Source organism: Aulonocara sp. 'chitande type north' Nkhata Bay, linkage group LG3 (genome assembly GCF_057382095.1).
Source record: "Aulonocara sp. 'chitande type north' Nkhata Bay isolate Kocher_YH1m ecotype deep benthic linkage group LG3, A_spYH_male_GT1.1, whole genome shotgun sequence".
Lineage (NCBI taxonomy): Eukaryota > Metazoa > Chordata > Actinopteri > Cichliformes > Cichlidae > Aulonocara > Aulonocara sp. 'chitande type north' Nkhata Bay.
The window spans coordinates 76,547,266-76,573,262 of NC_141346.1; the positions used below are offsets into that span (position 1 = coordinate 76,547,266).

Consider the following 25,997-nt stretch of genomic DNA (forward strand, 5'->3'; position numbering starts at 1 on the left):
TTATTCACCTTTCCCTTACTTGCAGATGAGACTACTGCAATTCATTGTGTTATGGTCTAGATCAGGCCTCCATCCATCGTCTTCAGATGGTTCAACATGCAGCTGCTCGCCTGCTAACTGGTACCAAACGGAGAGAGCATATAACCCCAGTTTTAGCTTCTCTACACTGGCTTCCTGTCTCCTACAGGATCCAATTTAAACTTCTACTTTTTGTTTTTAAGTCATTAACGCCCGAGCCCCTCCTCACCTGTCTGAGCTCCTCTCTGCCTATGCTCAGGACAAACCACGAGGTCCAGCCCAAAACTAATGCTGTCCATCCCACGGACTAACCTCACATCCCGTGGTGATAGATCCGTCTCTGTGGCAGGTCCCAGACTCTGGAATAGTCTCCCCTTAAATATTAGATCTGCACAAACACTTGAGCAGTTTAAATCTTTACTAAAGACACATTTCTATGCCCTGGCTTTTAACACACTACAGGGCTCTAGAGTGCGACCAATTTGGTCGCAAATGCGACCAAATTTTTCAGTGGTGCGACTAAAAATAAATATTTGGTCGCACAGGTGCGACCAACTGTTCCGGTAACAAAAAAAAAAAATCTCTGTAACTCTCCGTGTGGTCAACAACAGACACACATTATGCCCCTATCGTGGACTAAACCAATCAGAGATAGTCAGGGGCGGGACCTCTCTGATTGGCCGTGGTCCAGTTGAAAGTGCAGGTGGAAGAGAGAGGTGAGTAGCTTGAATAAAGCGATATCAATTCATTAACGGATTCCACACAAAGACCTAAACACGGAGCGGACCCAACACATCAGAATCAGCTTCGTCTTTCTCGGCTTTCTCACCCGACGGCCTGAACACGGACACGCTGTCGGAGCTTAGCGATTCTTCGGGTCCGCGCTGTGTTTACGTCTTTTTGCGCTGATTCTGAGCTGCAGGTTTTGCCTCTCTCCAACCAAAATTCACCGAGCCTGCAGCAAAAGAAGCAGCAAACTGCGCTTCACATTTGATCAATGTCGTCATGAATTCCCTCTGACTTTTGCTGTTTTGCTTCCACCACGATAAAAATGTCATGATCCTGGGTCCTTTGACCCAGCGTTTTGTGTTTTCTCTTCGCGATTTTGGTTCTGTTCTTCCTCTGGTTAGTGTTTACTCTGTTCTGCCCGTGTGTTCCTGTATCTAGTCCGCGTTTCTTAGTTTGTGTCCTTTCATGTGTAAGTTCCTGTTTTATTGTGAAGGTCTGTGTCTTATGTGAGTGTTTTCAGTTTGCCTCCCTAGTCTCGTCATGTTAATTACTCCCAGCTGTGTCCCCACCTGTATGTAATCCCCCTGTGTTCTCTGAGTGTATTTAAGTTGTGTCTTCTGTCATAGTTGTTGCTGGTTCGTCTGTGTTGTTTCCCCTCGGTCTCCCTGCGTCTCCCTGTATGTATTTCCCCGGACCTCCCTGCACCGTCATTCTTGGTTTGTGTTGTTAGTTTACCCAGTTTAGGTTTCAGTTTCATGTTCCTAGCGCCTTTGTTGTTTGCATTTTTGTTGTTAATAAACACTCACCTGCACCAGAGCTGCCGCCTTTTGGTCCTATATATATTCCACACGGCTTGCCCCCGCAAACCGTGACAGAACGAACCAGCCACCATGGACCCAGCGGCAGTAAATCCGTCCGAGGAGCTCCAGGACGACATCACATACAATGTGGAGATCCTTCTCAGCCTATGGCTGGAACATCCCCCGGAAGAGCTTCGCCGCGCAGCAGAAGACCGGCTGCAACGGCTCTTTTCCGGCCTGCCATGGCTATTGGACTCGCTTCCTCCGACCATGCAGGCTTTTCTCCGGCTCACACCGCACCTTCTCTCAGCCACTCCTGCCTCGCTGCCCGACTCGCCGGATGTGATCTTGCCCGGCCTGTCGGAGCCGTCTGTGGGGAGGAGACGCCGATCGCGCCGCAAGCGCGCCACCCCACAGCTGGACGTTCGGACTTCTAATTCGCCGGCTGTGGTGAGTGAGGACTGTTTTCCATTTGCGGACTGTATGACTGTTCATTCAGGGGCGGTGATCTGTGCGGCAGATGACTTTGTGAACAGCATATCACCTCCCCCGCAGCCACTCTCAGCCCAGTTAGCTCCCGCGCAGCCACTCTCAGCCCAGTTAGCTCCTCCGTCTCCAGTGCCACCCTCAGCTCAGTCTCCAGTGCCACCCTCAGCTCAGTCTCCAGTGCCACCCTCAGCTCAGTCTCCAGTGCCACCCTCAGCTCAGTCTCCAGTGCCGCCTGTAGCGCAGGCCCCAGTAGCTCCAGTGCCGCCTGTAGCGCAGGCCCCAGTAGCTCCAGTGCCGCCTGTAGCGCAGGCCCCAGTAGCTCCAGTGCCGCCTGTAGCGCAGGCCCCAGTAGCTCCAGTGCCGCCTGTAGCGCAGGCCCCAGTAGCTCCAGTGCCGCCTGTAGCGCAGGCCCCAGTAGCTCCAGTGCCCCCGCTACCCGTAACTCTGGCTCCAGTAATAGTGGTCTCACATACTCACTCCATGCAGGGAGAAAGTATAATTTTACCTCAAGGTGCTTTTTGTAGTTCAGCCGCCTTTGGCACAGTTTGCCGCTCCAGGGCTTCCCCAGAGGCTAGGTCCCAGTCCTCAGCTGATTCTGGACCCCTGGAGTTTAAGCAACCACCCGAGGGACTGCTCCGGCCTTTGTCTCTTGTCTCCGCTGGAGGGTCCGACGGACCGCTCCGGCCTTTGTTTCCTGTTTCCGCTGGAGGGTCCGAGGGACCGCTCCGGCCTTTGTCTCCTGTTTCAGCTGGGGGGCCCGAGGAGCCCGTCCAGCAGCCTTCCTCGTCAGCTGGTGGTTCCGGAGAACCACACCAGCCTCATGCCTCGTCGGCTGGAGGGTCCGAGGGGCCCGTTCAGCCTCCTGTCTCCGCTGGAGGGTCCGAGGGGCCCGTCCAGCAACCTTCCTCGTCAGCTGGTGGTTCCGGAGAACCACACCAGCCTCATGCCTCGTCGGCTGGAGGGTCCGAGGGGCCCGTTCAGCCTCCTGTCTCCGCTGGAGGGTCCGAGGGGCCCGTTCAGCAACCTTCCTCGTCAGCTGGGGGTTCAGGAGAACCGCACCAGCACCATGCCACATCAGCTGGAGGGCCCGAGGAGCCCATCCAGCCACCATCTGCTACGCCAGCTCCAGCCTGTGCTTCGTCAGCTGCAGCTCCAGCCCGTGCTTCGTCAGCTGCAGCCTCAGAGCCTTCGTCTGCTGCAGCCTCAGAGCCTTCGTCTGCTGCAGCCTCAGAGCCTTCGTCAGCTGCAGCCTCAGAGCCTTCGTCAGCTGCAGCCTCAGAGCCTTCGTCAGCTGCAGCCTCATCGCCAGCTGCGGCCTCATCGCCAGCTGCGGCCTCATCGCCAGCTGCGGCCTCATCGCCAGCTGCGGCCTCATCGCCAGCTGCGGCCTCATCGCCAGCTGCGGCCTCGTCTGGTCCGGCCTCATCCGAGTCTTCGGCCTCGTCTGGTCCGGCCTCATCCGAGTCTTCTGCTACGCCTGGTCCTGCGGCCTCTGCTTCTGCTACGCCTGGTCCAGCTGCATCCGCCTGTGCTTCTGTTACGCCTGGTCCAGCCTGTGCTTCTGTTACGCCTGGTCCTGTGCCCTACAAGCCTCGGCCGGTGCGCCTGACACTTGGGCGCCGCCGCTGCCTTCCGCGCGGCCGGCCCCCGGACCGCCATCGCCCGAGTGGCCGCCGCTGCCTTCCGCACGGCCGGCCCCCGGACCGCCATCGCCCGAGTGGCCGCCGTTGCCTTCCGCACGGCCGGCCCCCGGACCGCCATCGCCCGAGTGGCCGCCGTTGCCGTCCGCACGGCCGGCCTCCCGAACTGTATCCACGTCGCCGCCGTTGCCGTCCGCACGGTCGGCCCCCCCGAACTGTTTTGGACTCCTGTGCTGTCGGCCCCCTGGCCGGCCCCCCGAACTGTTTTGGACTCCTGTGCTGTCGGCCCCCTGAACTCTTCTGTTTTGGACTCTGTTTTTTCCTGTGTTTTGGTGTGCTTCGTTTCTTTTGGTTTTGGGCTCGTTTTTTGTTTTTGTCTTTTGGCCTTCTGGTGCTCCGGTTTTGTTTTGCTTCGAGCCCTCCTTCCTGGGCCCCCGCCGCCCGCCCTGGTCGGGTTGTTTTCTGTTTTTTCTGGCTGTTTCTTGTTGGGCTGTCTGGAGCCAGCCTTTGAGGGGGGGGTACTGTCATGATCCTGGGTCCTTTGACCCAGCGTTTTGTGTTTTCTCTTCACGATTTTGGTTCTGTTCTTCCTCTGGTTAGTGTTTACTCTGTTCTGCCCGTGTGTTCCTGTATCTAGTCCGCGTTTCTTAGTTTGTGTCCTTTCATGTGTAAGTTCCTGTTTTATTGTGAAGGTCTGTGTCTTATGTGAGTGTTTTCAGTTTGCCTCCCTAGTCTCGTCATGTTAATTACTCCCAGCTGTGTCCCCACCTGTATGTAATCCCCCTGTGTTCTCTGAGTGTATTTAAGTTGTGTCTTCTGTCATAGTTGTTGCTGGTTCGTCTGTGTTGTTTCCCCTCGGTCTCCCTGCGTCTCCCTGTATGTATTTCCCCGGACCTCCCTGCACCGTCATTCTTGGTTTGTGTTGTTAGTTTACCCAGTTTAGGTTTCAGTTTCATGTTCCTAGCGCCTTTGTTGTTTGCATTTTTGTTGTTAATAAACACTCACCTGCACCAGAGCTGCCGCCTTTTGGTCCTATATATATTCCACACGGCTTGCCCCCGCAAACCGTGACAAAAAATCACACTTCCTGCACAGCTCTCTCTCTCTCTGTACTTCAGGAACAGTTTCCCGTCTCAAATCTGTTTTCTGCATTATTCATTCGCTTATTACCCACCAGTCTAGCGTTGTTTACAGCGCTTTTTCTTTTTTCACTTAAATGACCTCGGACAAGAAAGCCTAATTTCTGCTGTTCAATACTGAAGAAATTTAAATTTCTTAAAATTATGCAAAATTGCAGAATATTTTTAAGGTTATCTGCTATAAAAAGCCAGACCAGGAAAATCTCCTTCATGTTTTCCTGTGTTTTATTCTCAGTTACTTTCACACAAAGGCATCTGCTGTGATTTTCACAATTCTGATGAAGTCTCATGTGTATCAGTACTGATAAATGATCAGAATTATAATATTTCTGACTGTCTGAGGCTAAATTGAATCAAATCAGGACTTTGAGAACCGGAATTGAATGGATTATAGAAATCAGTGATGATACTCAGCCCTAGTGAGCAGCCTAGGCCTGAGAGAAGTGGATGTACTGTAGCTGTGGGTAATAAGAAAAGATGAAAAGAACTATTGATAACTTTTTTGTTAAGTTAAGGCCTGATCTGTCTGAAATTCATAGCCAGTGCTCTGACACGGTGCCATCAATATTTGAATGCTGAAAAAGCACAGTGTATCCAGAAAACACATTATATGCTGCAGTAAATGCACTGCCCAAGTGTCCCCTCTCCCCACGGCCTTTCAGCAGCAGACAGCAGCAAACAGGTCGTCAGAGGAGGCCAAGATGATGATTAAGTTTTTAACATTTTCTACAATATTGACAAAGCACTTTAAGCACAAGTTTGTTAGTTAATAATTTAGAAATTAATATTGTCTGTATGGACTTCCCCCCCCAAAGAAAGTGCACATGTAAAACTGCGGTGTTAAGCGATGCGGTTGAAAAATTTGAGTGCGCCTAACTTTTGTGCCGGTGCGCCTAAATTTTTAAAGTTAGGCGTACCGGTGCGCCCATGTCAAAAAGTTAGTCTAGAGCCCTGCACTATGACCCAAGCATTCTGGTCTTATTTGAATTAGTTTAGTTATTGTTTTAATTCTTTTACTGTCCTATTATTGTTTTTACTGTTATTATTGTGTTACATTGTTGCTTTTAATACCATTTTTATATTGTTAAGCACTTTGTGCAGCATCGGCTGTTTGAAATGTGCCATATAAATAAATTTGACCTTGAAACCAAATCTCCTTAGGAAGCGATTTTATTTCATTTAATTAGGACCGTGCATGTTAGTGAACATAAATTACATGAATGTAAACATGCCAGATTATAGCCAAAGGCTAATTTCCATCTTTAATGAGGCCGTGTATTAAGTTTCACACAGCATGGGTGGAACAGCTACTAACCATCACTGCAAGCTCGACAGCAGGAGCCGTCTTCCTGTCGCAGTATACCCCAAACAGCTAATTATTGGACCGCAGGGAAATGGGACGGGTGTTGGTGCCATGAGGGAAAACCGTCGTTCTCCTCGCTCCTCCCTTTGCCTCCTGCTTGCTCCTGCCGACCCCGCTGGTCTCCGCTTTCCCCGACACTGATTAACCCCCCTCCTCTTCCCTAACAACGTTAGGCCCCTTTGATCTCCAGCACTTAAAACCAGCAGCTACCATTGTGCCATCCAAAACATCTCTGTGGTTGCTATGGTTATTCACTTAGATACAATTACTATAGCAACAGTGTTTCTGAGGGCTGGGGAGGAAGTGGCTCAGCAGGGATCCAGGTGGAGACACATGAAAGACACAGACTGCATATAAACGGTGGATCGGTGAGGGCCGGCCCTCCTCGCCAGCCTCGACATCGATACGATTTCTCTTTATGTAAATACGTGACACAGATATGTATGTTGAAGAAAGACAGAACATCCTTTCACACGATCCTCTGACACACTTGTCTCTACAATTGGATGTGAAACAGACTTGAAAGGAAAGAAGTCGTGTCAGGTATTAACAGATATATCAAACACATTATCTTCATATGCAGGGGTTAAGACTCTGTCATCAAACACCTTTACAGAGAAAAGTAGCCAAGTGTGTGAGATGATAGCTACAGTGAGTGACAGCTTAGCAAAAATCCTGAAAGTTGGACACTTTATGTCAGCTTTGTCAGCCACACTGCAGAGCTCACAGAAGGCCCACAGCTCTGATGACTCAGTGGATGGGATAAAGCCCTCCAATGTGAACTGCACAGTGGTGTCATCATCACGTGTCTCCTTCATCTTCTCTGGGATGGATCAATAGATGGCTGATCCAGCCCCGTGTCATGAGGCAGCGCTGCCTGGTTGGCAGAATCTGACCCCAGATCAGCTATATACGATGTACAGTGTTCAATCAACCTTTCACTGGGCATGTGTATAAGGTCACAGCTGTCAGTGTGCTGGATATTTGCAGTGTTTTCAAATGTATTCCACTACAGACTACAGATTACATGCCCCAAAATGTATTCTGTAACGTTACTCAATGAGAGTAATGTATTCTGAATACTTTGGATTACTTAATATATTATCATGCTGTTTACAACTACATGAATGTACTATTGCTGTGATTTATTACTGTTACTGAAGGTCCGCGGCTCCGAACCGTAGTAAAGGGACCTCTGGCTAACACGTCGGGTTCGTGTCGGGTTCGTAGCTGAAAACGAGCTTTACTTTGTTGTCTGGGTCAACTTTGCTAGCAGAGACAGAGAGGCGTTGAAAGGCTGCTCCAACAGAACTTATTGTCAAAGGAGCAGAACAGAGTCAAACCTCTGTTCTTAGAACTGAAGAAGCTTCTCGGATGAGAGGTGAAACGTCTTCAAGCAACTTAAAGAAGTCCAGACGCTTTTCTTTGCAAGCTCCTCAGACTACGATGACCTGGATGACTGAGAACCTTCACAGACAACAGAACTTATTGTTTTCGGAGGAAAACAGGAACACGGTGTACGGTCGAGTCTTAACAGCTTACAGCTGGGCTCGTCAGGCTCTCTTCTTGCAGTGGTTATTATTATATTTACATGCTTCCAGCTCCCGTTTCTGCTCGGTGACAGCTCGTGCTTTTCCTTTCTCTCCCTCCTCGCTCACAGACACATCACGGGTACAGCAGTCCATTCTCCCTGCAGCATGGACTACACTGCCCATGATGCTACATTCTGCCTGTTAGCTTAGCACAACAACAACAAGGCCTCTCTCACCCAGGAAACACGCAGCGTGTCACCCTGTAACCATGGCAACCACAACGCTGCCGCCTGGAACAACAGAACATGTCAAACAAACCCAAACAGTCCTGACCCGCCACAATATGAAACAGGAAAGTACCGCCGTGTAATCCATTTATTTCAACAAAGTAACTGTATTCTGAATACCACCTGTTTAAACGGTAACTGTAACAGAATACAGTTACTCGTACGTGTATTCTGTTACTCCCCAACATGCAGTGTAATCCATTTATTTCAACAAAGTAACTGTATTCTGAATACCACCTGTTTAAACAGTAACTGTAACAGAATACAGTTACTCGTACGTGTATTCCGTTACTCCCCAACATGCAGTGTAATCCATTTATTTCAACAAAGTAACTGTATTCTGAATACCACCTGTTTAAACAGTAACTGTAACAGAATACAGTTACTCGTACGTGTACTCCGTTACTCCCCAACACTGGATATTTGTCATATAATTGAAATATCATTAAACTCACTACTCGTACTCATAAATATGGTCCGTGCACAAAGCAGCGTCGTCTCTTTCTAACCATCCCTGCTCCAACAAACACGAGGTTGTTTCCATCGCTGCTGCTGTTCCATGTTGTTCAGCTCTTATTGTTACTGTAAGTCTCGTAGTTCTTATTTGTGTGAGGCTTTGCTCCTGCCCGTCACTCTGCTGCTGTTCCATGTTGTTCAGCTCTTATTGTTACTGTAAGTCTCGTAGTTCTTATTTGTGTGAGGCTTTGCTCCTGCCCGTCACTCTGCTGCTGGAGCACCGGGATTTCCCCAATCAGGACAATAACGGATATTTCTGTTCGTTTCTGGTCTATACATGTTTTATATCAGAGCATCTCCCAGAATCTGAACTGATCAAAAAGTGCCGACATGTCCGGAGGGATTTTGGCCCACTCCTCTTTACAGCTGCTTCCACAGATTTAGTAAAGGAGGCTCTGGAGGCTGGCTAGCCCACTTCTTCTTCAGCCACTGCTTTGTTTGCACCCATCCACGGCCACCACTGTGTGTTTGACTGTGGGGATGTTGGTGTGTCACACTCAGCATTTCTCAGCCTTCAGCCAGTCATCCAGACGGTCAAACCTGAGACGGGCTTGTACATGCTAAACTGCGTGGGTGCTGCAGTAGTTCAATCCTCTACCAGTGTTACCAGTATGTGGTGACTGTCATCCACCTGCCTTCTCACCATTAACCAGCTCCTCCTGTGTGAGTTTCCTTTCCTATGATCATCCTCCGCCCATGAGGCTGACAGATCACATCATGGTCAGAACTGCTGCACCCACAGTCACCGAGCTTCATGCTGACGCCCTTTGCATCTATATGCTGAGAGTCCCACAGCCAGTCTGTGGGATCCAGGGTTGTAGAGGACCACACACTTCATTCAGGGACATGCAGATCTGTTCATAACTGATATGTTTTTTGTTCGATGTTTCTAAACTCAGGTAAAAATCAGAGACTGTTCATTTCTCTGTAAGTGAGCAAACTTATAAATTCAGCAGGAAGGATAATTGTTTCCCCGTCGTAGTTCAGTGTAGCTAGTCTCTTAACCCCCAACCAACCCGCTGCACCTCCTCCCTCCCCTCCCTCTCATAAAATATTGAGAGAGCCTGGCACTAGGCCAGACGCCCCCTCCCTCTCTGCCAGGCAGACTGACGGAGCATGTGGCTGTGGGAGGGGCACGAAGGGCGGCTCGGCTGAGGAGATATTTGCATCATATATTAGTCAAAATGCTGCAGCTCGTCTTTTAACTGGCACTCGAAAGTTTGAGCACATTTCCCCTGTTTTAGCTTCACGTCACTGGCTGCCCATTTCTTTTAGGATTCATTTTAAAATTCTTTTATTTACTTTTAAAGCTCTCCATGGCCTCGCCCCATCTCATCTCTCTGAGCTGCGACAGCCTCATACAGGCCAGCTGATCAGCTGCTCCTGCATGTACCCAGGACTGGGCGTAAACTTAGAGGAGATCCTGCTTTTGCTGTAGCAGCTGCAAACTGTGGAGCGAGCTTCCTTTGGAGATCAGACAGGCCTCTTCTTTACCTGTTTTTAAGTCTTGAAAACCCGCCTCTTTACCCTGAGCTTTGACACCACGTGAGATGTTGGTTTTTATTTCAGTTGTTTTTAGGTGATTCGATGCTGTTTTATCTTGTTTTGTTTTCATTTGATGTTTTATGTGTTTTATTTATTTATTTTGCTGTTTTCTGTTGTTCTATTGTTTTAACTTATTTTCCGTGCAGCACTTTGTTCCTGTGCTGGCTATTTTAAAGTGCTTTATAAATAAGATTGGATTGGATTGGACTGCCACCAACAGCTCTGTAACACACTGTGCACACAATGCTATCATTGTCTTTTCTTTTTAGCTGCTTTTACATTTTAGTTGCTGACTTCTGATAAACTGAATAAAACAGGAGAACACACAACCTGGAAATCTTCAACCACACACAAAATACATACGTTTCCCTGGTAAAGTACACAACCTCTGCAATACCGCTGAGTTTTCTACAAGCGCACAAAGCTGCTACCAGCTCTGCTGCTGTGACCTGTGTTACCTGTGTTAGGCTCTTACATCCATACGATGGTTGAAGGACCGGCCGTGTCCCGTCTTCCTTCTGTGCATAATCGTGGCCCCTGCTGGAAGCTGACCCCGTTCTCCCACAGTGTTGCTGAAATGCTGAAACTGGAGCACGAATCGATCTGGGAGCTTTGATGAGAGATCAGCTGAAGTTTGACTGCAGCCTGATTCACTTTAGGACAACCAGTTTGCTTTGAATGTTTTTCTGCCTGATTCATTCTGATACACAAACACAGGCTGAACGGTGTCTGTGCTCCCACATCCTCAGTGTCCGTCTCAACACCTCTGCATCCTTCACTCACTTCTTAGCATGCAGGACGTGTGTGTGTGTGTGTGTGTGTGTGTGTGTGTGTGTGTGTGTGTGTGTGTGTGTGTGTGTGTGTGTGGCACAGGGGAATGTGGGACTTTGTCCTGATGTGAATGTGTGTGGATCTTCTCCTCCCGGCCTATCACAGTGAGGAATGGAGGTGGTGTCAGTGTGGGTCAGTGTCACTGGGAGCTGTGGGCGTCTCCACAGTGGGCCTGGGAAACTTTGAAAAGATGTTTTCTTCTTTCGGCCATAAAATCCAGATCTTGGTTTCCTCTTTGTGAGCACAACAGAGACTCCCCTTGTTTCTTACACAGCCCCCCTTTGGCTTTCATGCACACACACCCACTCAGGGAATAAAGTCACTGCAGCCATTTAGCTGCTTCTCAGCACTCGCTGCATAACCTGAGGTTGGTCAGCCGGTCGACTCGTCGTGCATAGTGACAAATGAGGGATTTCAAATATTTCCAAAGCGATGCATCAGGTTTCTTTGCAGATGAAGTGAGACGTGGATGTTTCACAGCACCAATGAAGATTGTGTTTAAGTGCAGCCGGGCGCACGCTCCCCCAGCGACGCCAGCTTCTTCTCACCGTGCAAACACTTTGATTTGAAATAGATTACAGCCGTGAGTGTTTGACTGTGATGGACTGGTGATGTGTTCAGGGTCGCAGGTTTCCACCCGCCTCGTCTCTTTGCATGCAGTGAAGGAAACTATGCAAACTATGCAAGGTGTGCAGTAACAGGTCTGAACAAACCAGCAGCAAATAACTTCCAGTCTCCACAGGTTCAGTGCAGCTGGTGTAACAAACGTTTGGTTACAACATATTAATGTTCGCACACTGCTGTAAAAACAGTTTTATTAAAATGAACGTGCACTTTTGTAGAAGCTCGTGGTGAACGCTCCACTGCCTTTGTTTTATTGTTACTATTATGTTGTGATGGGTTGAACAGGATGACTTGAGACGTGTGCGATGTGACAGAATAGACAGATGGAAGCCTTCATGTTGGATCAGAACGACGTCGGGCTTGTTGGTCTGCTGTGGTTTGATCAGAAGACTTCCTCAGATCAGCACCGTGGCCCTCCTCTTCCTCTCCCCCATCTGCTTCTTCTAGCAGCTTCCGACACACTGAGGTCTCTGACAGTGAGAGTGACTCCAGTGTTCCTGTAACTTTGAAGCAGAGGTTCAAGACAGATTTGATCTTTCCTTTCCTTCTGTTTGGGATTGAAGTGATGTAATATCAGGGGGGGCAGGGGGGGCTATGATGTCCTGTCATTCTCATGTAAATCTGTGTTGGGAACATTAATGTTTAGTAAATGTGAAGTTAGCAGAGCAGTTTTGGTCTGAATCACTGACGTCTTTCTTAAATACTGCAGGAACAGTTAGGAGTGTAACTGTAATCTGTAATTGTAGTTTGGCTGAGCTGGAGTCTTTGGGTTCATCATGTCGTTGGATGCTCACCTCCTGCAGCTGCTGGCTGCTCTCCCAGATGAGAGATGATATCTGAATGTCCTTTATAATAACCTTAATTCACCTCGCACACACACAATGAGCTGTCTAATCAGCTGACCGGAGCAGGTGCTGTGTGTGAGAGCGATGTTGGGGTTGTGAGGGCCCAAAGAGCTGGATGTCGCGTGCGTGGAAACCACTCCTCAGCTACTAGCTGCAGATGTGCAGTGCACATGTGGAACATGCAGCACCTTAAACCAACTTTTCCTCTGGAGTTGAACACTCTCCCTATCTGTTCACATACAGGTCTGTGTCCTCTGTACAAACCGCCGGTGACCGTAGCAAACTGGCAAACAGAGTAATGGTAAATGCACTGGTTCTTATACAGCACTCTTCTACCCTCCCTAAGCACTAAACCAGTTCCAGAGCATCTAATAAAAGCACTGGCAGCAACAGGGGCCAGTATCCCGCCCAAGGTGACTTTGGCACGCAGACTGGAGCAGCCGGGGATCGAACTACCGACTGACGTCCTGAGCCACAGTCGCCTCTTTTCCAGTAGAACATAACTGCCTCAGCTCAACTTGACTCTACTCGACTCTACTCGACTCTGTTTCTCTGCCCCTCAGGTTCCCACAGTGTTCAGGTCACACCAGGCCACAGTCCCACATTTGAGCCACGACTGTGGGTCACACAGAGCATGTCCTTTAGCCTTCTTTGTTTTTGGATTGTGTGCCACAGAGTCTCACTGAACATGATTTTGGCACGTTTGCTGAGATTGTTTGAAAAACAAGCTGAAGAACACGTCCACGATGTCACAGCAGCTGTGGGCCTCGATGGAGCCCACGCTTGTCCTGGAGGCGTCCTCTGTGGAGCGAGGCCGGCTCACATGGTTCAGTCTGAACAGGGTGAAGCTCCAGCTTTGACCTCATTAACTTCCAGTAGTGGAAAAGCAGCTGTAGCTGCATTTTTCATCACTATTGATGGGATGCTGCTATGACCTGCTGTTAGTGGGAGCTCAAAGCCTGAGGCCATCATTAAGATCTGTGTGGGTCTGTGTGGGTCTGTGTGTGTGTGTGTGTGTGTCTGTGTGGGTCTGTGTGTGTGTGTGTGTGTGTGTGTGTCTGTGTGGATCTGTGTGGATCTGTGTGGGTCTGTGTGGGTCTGTGTGTGTGTGTGGGTCTGTGTGGGTCTGTGTGTGTGTGGGACACTCACTGAGTAGTAGTCGACTGACCGACCCAAACACGGTGACTTCATATCACAGGAAATATTCAGCTCAGGCTTCTGTCTGATGCTTTGCTGTCTCACATTTAAATCACAAAGGTTGTTTCTACAAACACCCACTCATCTATCGTCCTCTTTCACACCGGTCACAGACCCACTGCTGAACTCACAATATCATTTATTTTCCTTGTGTTTGATTGGTGGTACAGTTGTTTTATTTTGTGTGTTTGTTACACAGGAAAGCTGTTATTGATCAGTTTGAGAGTAAAACAGAAACTGTGAGTGTAAATGTGGAGATTACAGTCGTTTCATGCTGTAACCTACAAAATGCTTTGTGCAGACGAGTCAGTGAAATCAATCAATCATCGTGATTTCTTTAGCTCATGAACACAGTGTGGGGTCAGTGTTAACAACATGGTGCAGAAAGGAAACACAAGCGTGGAGTCGGTGGTGCAAACGGTGGCTCGTGCATCAATCAGCTCCAGCTGTGATGCATCTCTTTGATTAGTGGGAGCAGCAAACTCCATCCAGACAGCTTCCTTTGTTTTTTTCAGTTGACTAATCGATCAGCGCACAGCTCCGTTTAGCACACACGCCATCTTTAACGACGGCGTGGAGTCTGTGCCCTGTTCCTCCCACACACGAGTGTTCGTTCATGTTCGGCCCTTGTGTCTGAGCGTTTCCTCTCGGTGTGTCTGTAACGAGGAAGCCACGGGCAGGTCGCACACAAACGTAGTGTGCGAGTGTGGCAACGTGTGGCAACTATTCTGGTTTGCCAGCGACGTTTCCAGATAAACACTGGTGGCAGCTGCTGCCATGGCAACACCATTGTGCTCCCTCCCTCCCTCGCTCGTCTCCCCTCCCTCTCCCCAACCACTCCTCTCTCTCATGCTCCGCCGGCTCAGAGAGCGAGCACCAGAGAGGAGAGAGGTCAGCTCGATTCAGAGGACAGAAAGAAGAAAGGAATAACCCGGAGTGGACGGGGACAGGATGAGCGAGGACAGCCACTCCCACTACAGGCTGGACCCCAGCGATCGCCTCAATGGGCTGGGACAGAGGAGGAAGAGACCCAAGAAGGTAAACGAATAGATGGAGCGCCACGTGGTGCAAAGTGTGTAAGGATGGAGCACCCCACCCTGCAAAAAGAGAAAGGAGGTGGGGTTAGGTGAGGTTTGTTTATGTGCAGACGAGCGTCCACATGATGTTAGGAGCACCGAACCATCTCTCACCCCGTCGTCTCCTGTGGAGTGTGTGGCTGCTCCCCCACAGCAGCTGTATCCTCTCTCATATCCTCCGTCTCCTGGTGTTGTGTTGCTCCACAGTGAGTCGTAGTAGGAGGCTCACATGCTGTCAGGGTGGGTCCCTGCTCGCTCTTTGTGTGCCTGTCGTTGGGGGTTTTGGTGTTTGCAGCTATCAGGAGGTTTGTGTTGTAGCCTGATGTGAGAAGTGTTGTTATCATCATCATTTTTAACATTTCTGCACCGCTACAATAAACAGACACACACCCATCAGCCTGTTTACAGATCTATACGCCCATAAAGACGTGAAACACACATTGCACAAATCTACTATAACGTGTTCATATGTGTTATAAAATAAAGAGGTAAAGTATTAGCTGTTCAGGTTGATTCATAAATATGACCTCAGCACGTGAAATCCTTCTGCTGACATCCCTAAAAGCTCGTCAGACCAACGAAGCCGTACAACACAAATAACCAGACCAAACCAGGGTTGTGCGTCTGTTGTTGAGAACATTGTCAGTAAACCACAGATCAGTGTTTATGTACCAGTGACGTCCTGTCAGTCTCGATGTAATGATTCCTGACAGCGCGTCTTTGTGTGCCACCTGCTCGCTCAGCAGCTACACAACCCAGGAGCTCCGTTTTGAAACAAACCTTAGCACAGTGTTTGTGTGTCCGCCGGGAGTGATGTCTCACTCCGTTTCCATCCTTTTCTCGTGAACAGCGATCTGGTGTTTCTGAGGATACAGAAGCATCCAGCGTCATTATTTTTGTGTATGTCGTGTGAGCTGAGAGTGGAGCGCTGTAACCAAAGGTAGTGAGCGCGTCGGGCTTTAATGTCGCGGCTGGTTGTGCGATCGCGTCGCCGCTGAACTCGTGAGAGTTTGTCTCAGGGATCTTTACATTTGAAGTCAGGTGAACATCCAGTGAACTAACAGAACATTCAGGAGCAGTTTACTCTCATGAATGTCAGACAAACTGAGGTTTGTGTGTCAGTTAGATTCTTTAAGTCATTAAAGTGTCTCTGTTAGGAAAAGCATCTGTTTCCTCCACCTCTGCAGAACTGCGTGACCTGTAGCATCATTGCAGGAAGTATCCTGTGACAATGAGTGACTGCACATCATCATTATCAACACATAAACCTGTGGTCTGGACCTGCAGTTCTTATTTTTACTGTCTGGTTTTGTGTAAAGCAGCACTTCAGTAAGCACCTGTGAAGCACACAGTCATAGTCGAGTAATGAAGCGATCCATATGTGAAACATATTCCACGTCTACAGGATAGTGGAGGTTACATGGGTCAACCTGGCAAACTGTACCAGCACATGTGATCACACTGATAGCAGAACACAGGTATGTGAGTCTCTACGACGAGGTCAGAAACCAGTAACAAATGTTTCATGTGATTCGTTTTTCTCCAGTTTGTCTGCAGTGAACCTTAAATACTCACTGAACCAGCTGTTTCCTGATGTGGTGACGTGTGTCGGTGATGAAGCCAACACTCTGTCCAGTGTTGGGCAAGTTACTTGAAAACAGTAATCAGTAACTAATTACTTCCCAAAAAAAGTAATCCTGTTACTTTACTGATTACTTATTTTCAAAAGTAATTAGTTACTTAGTTACTTTTTAAAAACACGATTTCCAACCTGAGTAGGTGATAAAGCGATAGATCTTTCAGCCCAATTCTACTTTTTCTGCATAATCCATCATACAAAATGTAATCAAATGGAAAAGTCTCTTTTTAAAACTTGTTTTATTAGATTTAATCTTTTAACTTTATGCATCAAGCAAACATTTAATTATCTGCAACATTCTCTGACTGGAAGAAATTAGTTTAACATTTAAACCTATTTTCTGCACATTCCAGCTCATAAAATAAAATATTTTGTGTGTTTACACTCAGTCTTTCAAATAGATGCAAGTAAAACACAGCAGAAAATAAATAAAGTCAAAGACTCAGCGGTCCTGTTGCTCTATTTTCACCTGTAAAGCAGGAGCAGGGTAGGCGGAGGTTTACCCTGGTGCAGGTGTGCCGCGGTCAGTGGAAGAATCCGCGAGTTTCTCTGTGAGTTTCCCATTACGTCGTAGCTACTCGGTGCTTGTTGGAAGTTTAGGGGTTTTTTCGCTGTAAAAAGAAGTTTTCTTCCCACGCACAGCGGACACTAATGTTTTTGTCACTTTTTATGGAATCAAACTCAAAGTAAGGTCAGTACTTCCACGCTTTAAACGCTGCACGCTCATACTCTCTCTGCACTCGATATGTGATCCACTGTTGATCTGCACACAGCTGTTGTCACTAACGTCGCACTCGCTTACGTCACTGTCGTGAGACATTCTCGCAAAAAAATCACGGTTTTAGTAACGTGGTAACGCAGCGTTCCTACGGGAAAGTAACGGTAATCTAATTACTGTTTTTGCAATAGTAATCCCTTACTTTACTCGTTACTTCAAAAAAATAATGGGATTACGCGTTACTGGAGCGTTGTTCTCCTCTGTAACAAAGCAGTGATAAAGGAATAGATGCTGATTTTATTAACTTGTGTCTTTGTGCTGCTGGATTCAGTCTGAAGCAGGCAGCAGTGCTGAACCTACCAGTGTAAATGTGATGGTGGAAGCAGAGGCCAGCACTTGGCAGTGCTAAACACAATAAAAGACTCACAAGTTCCTGCTCAAAGGTCAGCTGCCTTCAGATCAATCATTAACCTGCAGCAGGTTGTGGCCTGATGTGTTTGTAAGAGTTTCACTTTCAGGAGGAGAAGATTTAAACGAGTCACACAAATGTGAACTACAAAGTCTGTGACACACAATTTATGCAAACTGCATGAAATCTGACCTGAAGAAATCCAGTCTTCTGCCTGTTGTGGTTGTGACAGCTGCTCGTAGGAGAGTTTGTTTGTAGGAGGTGGAGATGTTCTCAGATCAAGTGCGTAATCGTCTCTTTGTGTAGACGCTAAAAGCTGTGAGCCAAAACTCTCTGCTCTGAAACTCTTCACTCAGTCCTCACGCTGAGAGTTTAGAGGCTGAACTTCTTGTTCCTCCATAACACTTTTCATGAAACAGCAGAAATGAGCTTGTGTTTCTCAGCAGTGCGCACACAGAGAACCGATCCTCTCTGCTCAGTCTGAACAAATCAAAGTGAAACGTCAGTGAAAACACAGCTGCTGATCAAACTGTGTCAGATTAATGCCTCAATGTTTCACTGTGAGGTTAAAAAATACATAAAAATGATTTAAAGAAGTAGGAGGCAGATTTTCACAATAAGAGCACTTTGTTTTTAATTCAGTTAATGTCAAACTGTCATCAACACCTCTGTGTTGTCTCCGTCTCTGAGCAGATTCAGGCATTACTCAAATAATAAAGGCTTTTTTTCACTATTATACTTTTCATTAGTCTCCAGGTTGATGATTATAAACAGAATTATTAAAGTTTTTATCATTTCAGGCTGAAAATCAACATGAATTTGGTTCTAATCAAAGAAGCTCCTTTAATGTGTGTCATTAAAATCCTCACACAGGCTTAAAAAGGCGACATTAACATTAAAATAAATGAAAGAAGCTTCAGCTGAGAGCTTCATGCAGTCATCATCAGCAGCTCATAGCAGTCACAGCTCTTTATTATGCAGCTTTGCAGGAATTAAAGTGGCTGAAGTGTCAGAGTTTGTGTGAGAAGCTGCTTCATGGACAGCTGTACACACGTCTTTATTATTTCTTCATAAATCAAACACACAGGTTTGTCTGCAGATGATTTAAAGTGTGTCGTTGTGCAGTTAAAGCTGTTTGTGTGACGCCCTGACCTCCTGTGAATGAAACAGCCAATCAGATCCATCAGAGAGAGAGCAGGAAGTGTTGTGTGTTTGTGACAGAACAAGGAAACAGTGATGATGATGAACATACAGGTCCTCTGATGTTTCCTGTTACAGTAACGCTTGTTCATCTGTTGCTCTCCTACACTTTCCTATAAATAAAGGAGAAAAAGTCCGTTTAGTTTCATTTCCTACAGCTCAGAGTTACACTTCACATTCCTGCTGTCACATCAAAAAGCTTCACTTTGGTCCAACATCTACATGTTAACATGAAACACAGACAGACTCAGAACATCTGGAACATCTGCACTTTGACCCAAACTGTTATAGCAGGATATTTTCTGCATATTTCTTATGTTGGACCTGTTTGAACTGTAAACGACCTGTAATCATCTGTAAATGGTGTGAGACACACTGAGGCCACCTACAGGGCAGCTGGGGAACAGCAGGGATCTGAAATCATACGAGACGTTAGTGAGTGAGAAGAACAAATGGACTTAAGATGGCTCGAAGTGATCAAAGTTGGTCTAAAACAGAAGATAAATCCACTGATTCTTTGTAAAGTTCATCTGCTGCTCACATGAATCCATGAAAGATTTATTTCACTGAAAGTTTCTTCAAAGCTCATTTCAACCTGTTGAAGTCATGAATGAAAGTGCAGACTGAGAGTGGATCACATGATGTTTGAGGTGTGTCATGTGACATGTTCAGTATTGTCACACATGTCTAGATTGTCCCTGATATCATAACTGCTCAAACACTGATGATTATATTTGAAGAATTATTCCTGATGGCAGCAAAGTTTGAATGGAGCTCTCTGTCTGTGCTGATTTGTCGCCCTCTGGAGGTCAAAGCACAAACCTACAGGGCAGCTGGGGAACAGCAGGGCCCTGTTTCAGGAAGCCGGTTTAGTGGAAAAACTGAGTAAGTAAACCCTGAGTTAACGAAAACTCTGGGTTTTCGGTTTCACAAAGCGAGTTCAGCTGCAGCCTGAGTGAGTCACTATGACGACACACGCCGTGAAGCTAACCTGCCCCCTAGCAGGTTTACTACAACTAACCCTGACCTTCTCCGCCCCTTTGTCGGAAACCTGACAGTAGGAAGTGTCGGACATGGCGTGCCACTTCCTTGAAGAGCCAGTAGATCGTGAAGCCCAAATTCTCCGCAGAGCTCTCCGCCGGGAGAGAGTGATCAGAGTGCGTTTGGACATTTTATCATTTCCTGATGATTTTCTGTGTGAACGTTACCGTTTCTCAGCACAATCTATAAGTTATTTGGATAACATCCTCAGGCCATATATTACGCATGTGACACATCGCGGACATGCTCTCAGTTCATTGCATATTATTTGTATTGCACTTCGGTTTCTTGCAAACGGGAGCTTTCTGTATAATATTGGTGACGCTGAGCACGTTTCCAAGGCTACCGTCTGTCGGGCAGTCAGGAATGTTACAGTTGCACTGAAACGTCTCCTGTACTCGTTTGTGGTGTTCCCCGGTCATAGACCCACAAGATTTATCAAAGAGGGATGCCACAAAATTGCAGGTATCAGGATGAACGAAACTTAATTCATGATGTGGTGATACTTGAACTACTACTTAAATTTTACATTTATTTTCAGGGTTCCCAGGCGTGATTGGCTGTACAGATGGCACTCACATTCCAATCATTGCTCCTTCAGTAAATGAAGGAGACTATGTGAACAGGAAGTCTTTCCACAGCATTAATGTGCAGGTACATAGTTCCCTGTAGCATGTCAAACTAACAAATTATTTCATTATAGTAATGGATGCTAATTTGTGTTCTCTGCACTGTGAAGATCATATGTGATGCTGCCAACATTATCACAAATGTGGAAGCCAAGTGGCCAGGCTCTGTCCATGACTCACAAATATTCCGTGAATGTACACTGAGCACAAAATTTGGACATGGTGAGTTGAGAATACTTTAAAATATATAAAGACCAATTGCTTCAGGGACATTTGAACTGAAGTGTACCCTTCTGTCTTAGGAGAGTTCACTGGCTACTTGCTTGGTGATAGGGGGTATCCATGTTTACCCTATTTGCTTACCCCTTACCCTGACCCTGAACCGGGCCCACAGCAGCGATATAATCTGGCTAATTGCAGGACAAGAGCCAGAATTGAAATGACTATCGGAATGCTTAAGGCCCGGTTCCAGTGCCTGCAAAGACTCAGGGTCACCCCAGAAAGGGCATGTGACATTATTGTGGCATGTGTGATTCTTCACAACATTGCCACAATTAGAGGAGAACACTGTCCTTCTGAACCAAACATCAGCAGTGATCCAAACCATGAACATCCTGACCCTCCCACGGACATACAAGATGGAAGTGCAGTCAGAGACACCATATGTCACAATCATTTCTTTTGACCCATCATCTCAACATGTTGAAAGAAGAATAAACAGATTTTTTGTTCAACTGGCTTTATTGGTCGCCTGTATTTCCTGTACACAAAGTATTAAAAGATGTAAACCTCATAAAGTGTCTCTGTTGCTTCCTCCTCTGTAACAGCTGTCAATGTTTCTTCATTATTTTCCTGTAGTAAAGAAATAAACAACATTGCTGTTCTACTGTAAACTCATATAATCTGTGGATTATTACTCACAACTGCATGTTGGTCTGGCTCAACAGGAGGCTGCACCAGATGCAGTACACCATCACCATCAACTGATAGAATATGAGGTTTATACAGGTCACTTATAACTTACAAGGGACCAAATGGCAATTAACAAACATACCAATCACCTTACACTTCATTGTCATTATGCTCTCAAAGACAACCAAGACTGAGGGAAGGCAAAATCAGTAGGAAAATAACTTCACTACAAAATAATCCATTATGGTAAAGAGTTTATCAAATGAATGAGCAGCACTGCAAAGGTGACTGTGAAGAAAGGATGTATGCACATCATGTATTATTTTGAATTTACCCCTTATGTAGGCACTTGTGTCTTGCGGGGTTATTGCCTCAGAGGATGTCCCCGCAGAGATGCCTTCGGCCACAGGGCGCCCACTGTTTTGGCTGAGGGCAACTGCTCAGCCTCTGTGAGTGGTGGTGGTGGAGGACCCCCACCTGTTTTTCGGGCCTCCGCTTTTTTTCTGTTGGCTATAACGGGCCACATTTGAGCATACAGAGTAAGCAAATATGTACTTGTAATGTGCTCAGATAATTTCAATAAGTGCTTACAGAAAGAAAATTAATGTAGCCTCTAACTGCAATTGATTTACATCGGACAAACAGACCAAGCACTATGGCTCATAATACAATTACACCTTACCTGTTTGGACTATATTTTTATATTTCATTTTTACTTGCTGCCAGGCACGTTTGGGGCCTGTTGGGTTGCACCTGCGCTCACATCACGTCACAAAATAAAATGTATAAAATAACAAATAAAATAACATATGATAAAATAACGTGTTAAATGGGTGGAAATCCCTCGATCAATGTTTAAATTAACACTCACGCATTGACTCTGTCAGCTATGTTTTGCCATGCATGCTCCCTTTCTTTTGCAGCTGTCGCTGTGTTACTTTTTTCCGCGGAATTTGCATGTTATCGGCATATGCTGCCATCAGAATTTCGGCCTCAAGCGCTGTAAAATACATTGACCGCGCCTTCTTTCCCTCCGTCTCCATGGTGACTCGCTTAATCTGTGCTCCGCTTATCAGGGCTTTATGTATCCTCGTCCGCGCGCTTCACTTGGGGTTAAAGCAACTCCGCCTTGATTGAACTAATTGTTATCAGCCTTTCTGAAACGGAATATTCCGAGTTGGACAGTTCGGGGTTACTCAACCGTGAGTGTCGTTTTTCACTCTGAGTTTTCCAAACCGGCTTCCTGAAACAGGGCCCTGGACACTAAACACGGACACACAGGTGAGCTGCTTCCTGGAAGGAGGCGGGGCTCCACCTGAAACTCAGCACAGGTGGGAGGGGCTCAGCTCTGTGTGTGCTGATGTGTTAACTTTAAAAATATGCCGTCTGACTGCTCAGACTGAGTCAGAGTAAAGTTCACATGCTGACGTGTGGAGACATGAAACCTTGTTGTAGCTGCAGGTGTGAACACACTGATCCCAGATCAGCTCTGCTGTATTTGTAACATGAACATTTCTGCTGCAAAGCTTCAAATGTTCAGCATGTTTCTCTGTTTCCAGTCTATAGATCCAGTCACACTTTCTACCTTCACCTGTGCAGTAAAGACTGAGAGCAGAGCTGAAACCAAGCGTCCAATCAGTGAGCAGCATCAACACCTGAGCTTCATTCAGACTCTGTTATTGAAGATGTTGTTGGTACAAAGTTCATCTGCTGCTCACATGAATCCATGAAAGATTTATTTCACTGAATGTTTCTTCAAAGCTCATTTCAACCTGTTGAAGTCATGAATGAAAGTGCAGACTGAGAGTGGATCACATGATGTTTGAGGTGTGTCATGTGACATGTTCAGTATTGTCACACATGTCTAGATTGTCCCTGATATCATAACTGCTCAAACACTGATGATTATATTTGAAGAATTATTCCTGATGGCAGCAAAGTTTGAATGGAGCTCTCTGTCTGTGCTGATTTGTCGCCCTCTGGAGGTCAAAGCACAAACTGCATGATGTCACTGTAACCACCACAGAGACAGGAAGTGTTTTTATGACTGAAACACTGAAATGATGCTAACGGCTGTCGTTAGGCTCACTGACAGCAGTGCTGATGTGTTCATGTCAAACACTGGCTCAGGTCAGACTCCTTCATCCTTCTCCAGCGTGAGGCCGCCCTCAGACCCACAGGAGCCCTGACCTTTGACCTCCTGACCCTAACCATTTTAGTCTTGTTGCATCTTTAAATGCAAATCCTGTGAAATGGTCAGGGGCGGCTCTAGAGAAATTTTCTTAGGGTGGCAAAATCAAAGCCTTTCCCCCCCAAACACATATGCAGGAGGTTACATGTGGTTAAAATGATTCAAATGCAGTAAGTATGCACGTTTTTCATATAAATATAGTCTATAACTTAATTATTGTCTGTAGCCCACATGATTACACACTTTAGTTACATGAAACATGTGAGTTTTGATGTTATGTACTGTACAGCCTGTATATTAAATACATATGTAGCCCAATAAGTATAAACTCCAGAAAGCTACACAACATGGGGCGCTTCATTTACAAACACAAGTCTAACTTAAGTTTCACTGTTTTTGTTAGAAAACTGTCACATTGTTGCAGCTTAAATGACACAAAATGTCAGAAATCTGCACTGTCATGAACAAACATGTAAACCTCATTTTTCATGATTTGTTGGATTCACCCTCTGAGGTCTGAAACACAACCGGACATTTGTGACTCCTTTGAGTTTACGTTTGTATTTCACCCTCAGATTGTTTCATTTTATTTTTTCCTCCTCTTGCTTTGTTTGGTATCTTTTCAGCTCAACTGAATTTAGTTGTTTTTTCACTGACATACTGCATTAGTATTACTATTACTATTAATATAACTATTACTGATCTGAAATCACACAAAGAACCTAAAATCCTAGCAGTATTTTTTACTGTAAAAAAACCACAGACGTGTTGGGTAAATGTTTATAACTTGAAATGCAAATATAAATTGTACATTTTGTAAACAGATACAACTATTTATCTAAAAATGCAGCCAATACACCTGCTGTTTTTTCATTTTCTACAACCATTTAAAATAGCACTCACCTTCCTTCATTTCCACAGTGTAACATCCACCCACCTGTGTAAAATCCAAAATTCCCATGGTGTTGTTCAAAATGTGCTCTGGCACAATCATAAGCATCACTTGCTGCTGAAAACAAGAAGAAAGCCGTCCTGCTATGGGCTGAACCATTTGTTAATGTGGAGGGGGGGACACTATGGAATATATCCAGTTCTAGCATTTATATTCACTGCTGACTGTAACTACGCTCAAACTGTTAAACTTATTTTAATAAACAACACTGTCATATGCAAAACTGGGGTGGCACTTGGGGTGGCAAGGGATCATTTTAGGGTGGCACTTGCCACCCCATGCCACCCTTCTAGATCCGCCCCTGCTGATGAAGCCAACAGGTTCGCTTCATTTGCAAAAAGCAGATATGAGTTTCTGAGGCCACAGTCTTCTGTGGCAGAAGGGGAATCAGGGGAAGCCCTGGAGGAGTCCACCACCCACCAGAAACAGGTCTGAGCTCTCACTGAGTGGTAAAGGGGCTACACAGCCCACATGAGGCTGAGGGATGCAGCCTTCTGTCAGACTGTCACTAACACAGAGAAACACCCGTGTACACTCATACTCATGGGCACATACACCAATCAGCCTCGACCCTTTCTTCCTTTGCATTTGTGGTTTGGTGCCATAAATGCACAACATAGAAGAGCCACCTCGACGGGACAACACTCAGCGGTTCATCTGTCTCTCTTCCACAGCATGTCTTTATCCTGTCTTCCTTCTCTCACCTCAACCAATCACAGCAGATGGCCCCGCCCCTCCCTGAGCCTGGTTCTGCTGGAGGTTTCTTCCTGTTAAAAGGGAGTTTTTCCTTCCCACTGTCGCCAAAGTGCTGCTCATAGGGGGTCATATGATTGTTGGGTTTTTCTCTGTATCTATAATTGTGCGATCTACTGTACAATATAAAGCGCCTTGAGGCGACTGTTGTTGTGATTTATATAAATAAAATTGAATTGAATTAAGAAGCTCAGAAACAAAAGTGTCTGGACTTTTTTAAGTTTCTTGAAGACATTTCATCTGAGAAGCTTCTTCAGTTTTACACTGTGTGCACAATTATTATGCCAGAACTATTTTTGAGGATTAATGTCATTATGGACCAAGGACAGTACTCTGGGTCTCCTGCAGAACAACTCGAGCTGTGATACCTGAATGAAGAGCCTCTGCTGCTTTAAAGAAGGAGGCTCGAGGCAGCGGTGAGGTGCAGACCAACCAGCTTTTATTCAGCAACTTTAACAGAAGGATGAGAAAAATAAAACTATACAGCACAGTGATGCTGACTGAAGCCACAGCATTAAACTAAACAAGCATCGGATCATCTTTAACAACATCTAATAAATAATGACAACTATTTACTCCTGTATTTCCTACAATAAAGCCTGTTCAGATATTTGTTGCTGATGGAAATGTAAAAGGCTCCCAGGAACCAAAGGACAAAAACAGAGGCAACAGTCACAGCTGCAAAGGATCCCCTAACACATAAACTGGTTCGAAGATATTTTCTAGCTCTGCAGAGGAGCTTGATTGCACGGACAGTAAAAAGTGGATTCAATAACAGCAGCGAGCGCTGAGTGATATAACGGTGCTGCGAGCAGCAGTGCAAAGGCTCACACAGAGACAGCAGCTACACTGTGTGTGGATGTGATCCACAGTCACAGCTGTGGGTTTCAGTCAGTGTGTCTCTAACTTCATGGTCACATTT

The 25,997-nt window shown here is 46.3% G+C and overlaps 1 long non-coding RNA gene across 1 annotated transcript; it reads left to right on the forward strand.

The window, feature by feature from the left end:
• Nucleotides 1-19,477: 19,477 nt before the first annotated feature.
• Nucleotides 19,478-22,473, forward strand: LOC147337061 (uncharacterized). The gene is made up of 3 exons (XR_015128662.1): nucleotides 19,478-20,292; nucleotides 20,378-20,489; nucleotides 20,570-22,473. It is a non-coding gene; the product is annotated as an uncharacterized LOC147337061 (long non-coding RNA).
• Nucleotides 22,474-25,997: the final 3,524 nt, after the last annotated feature.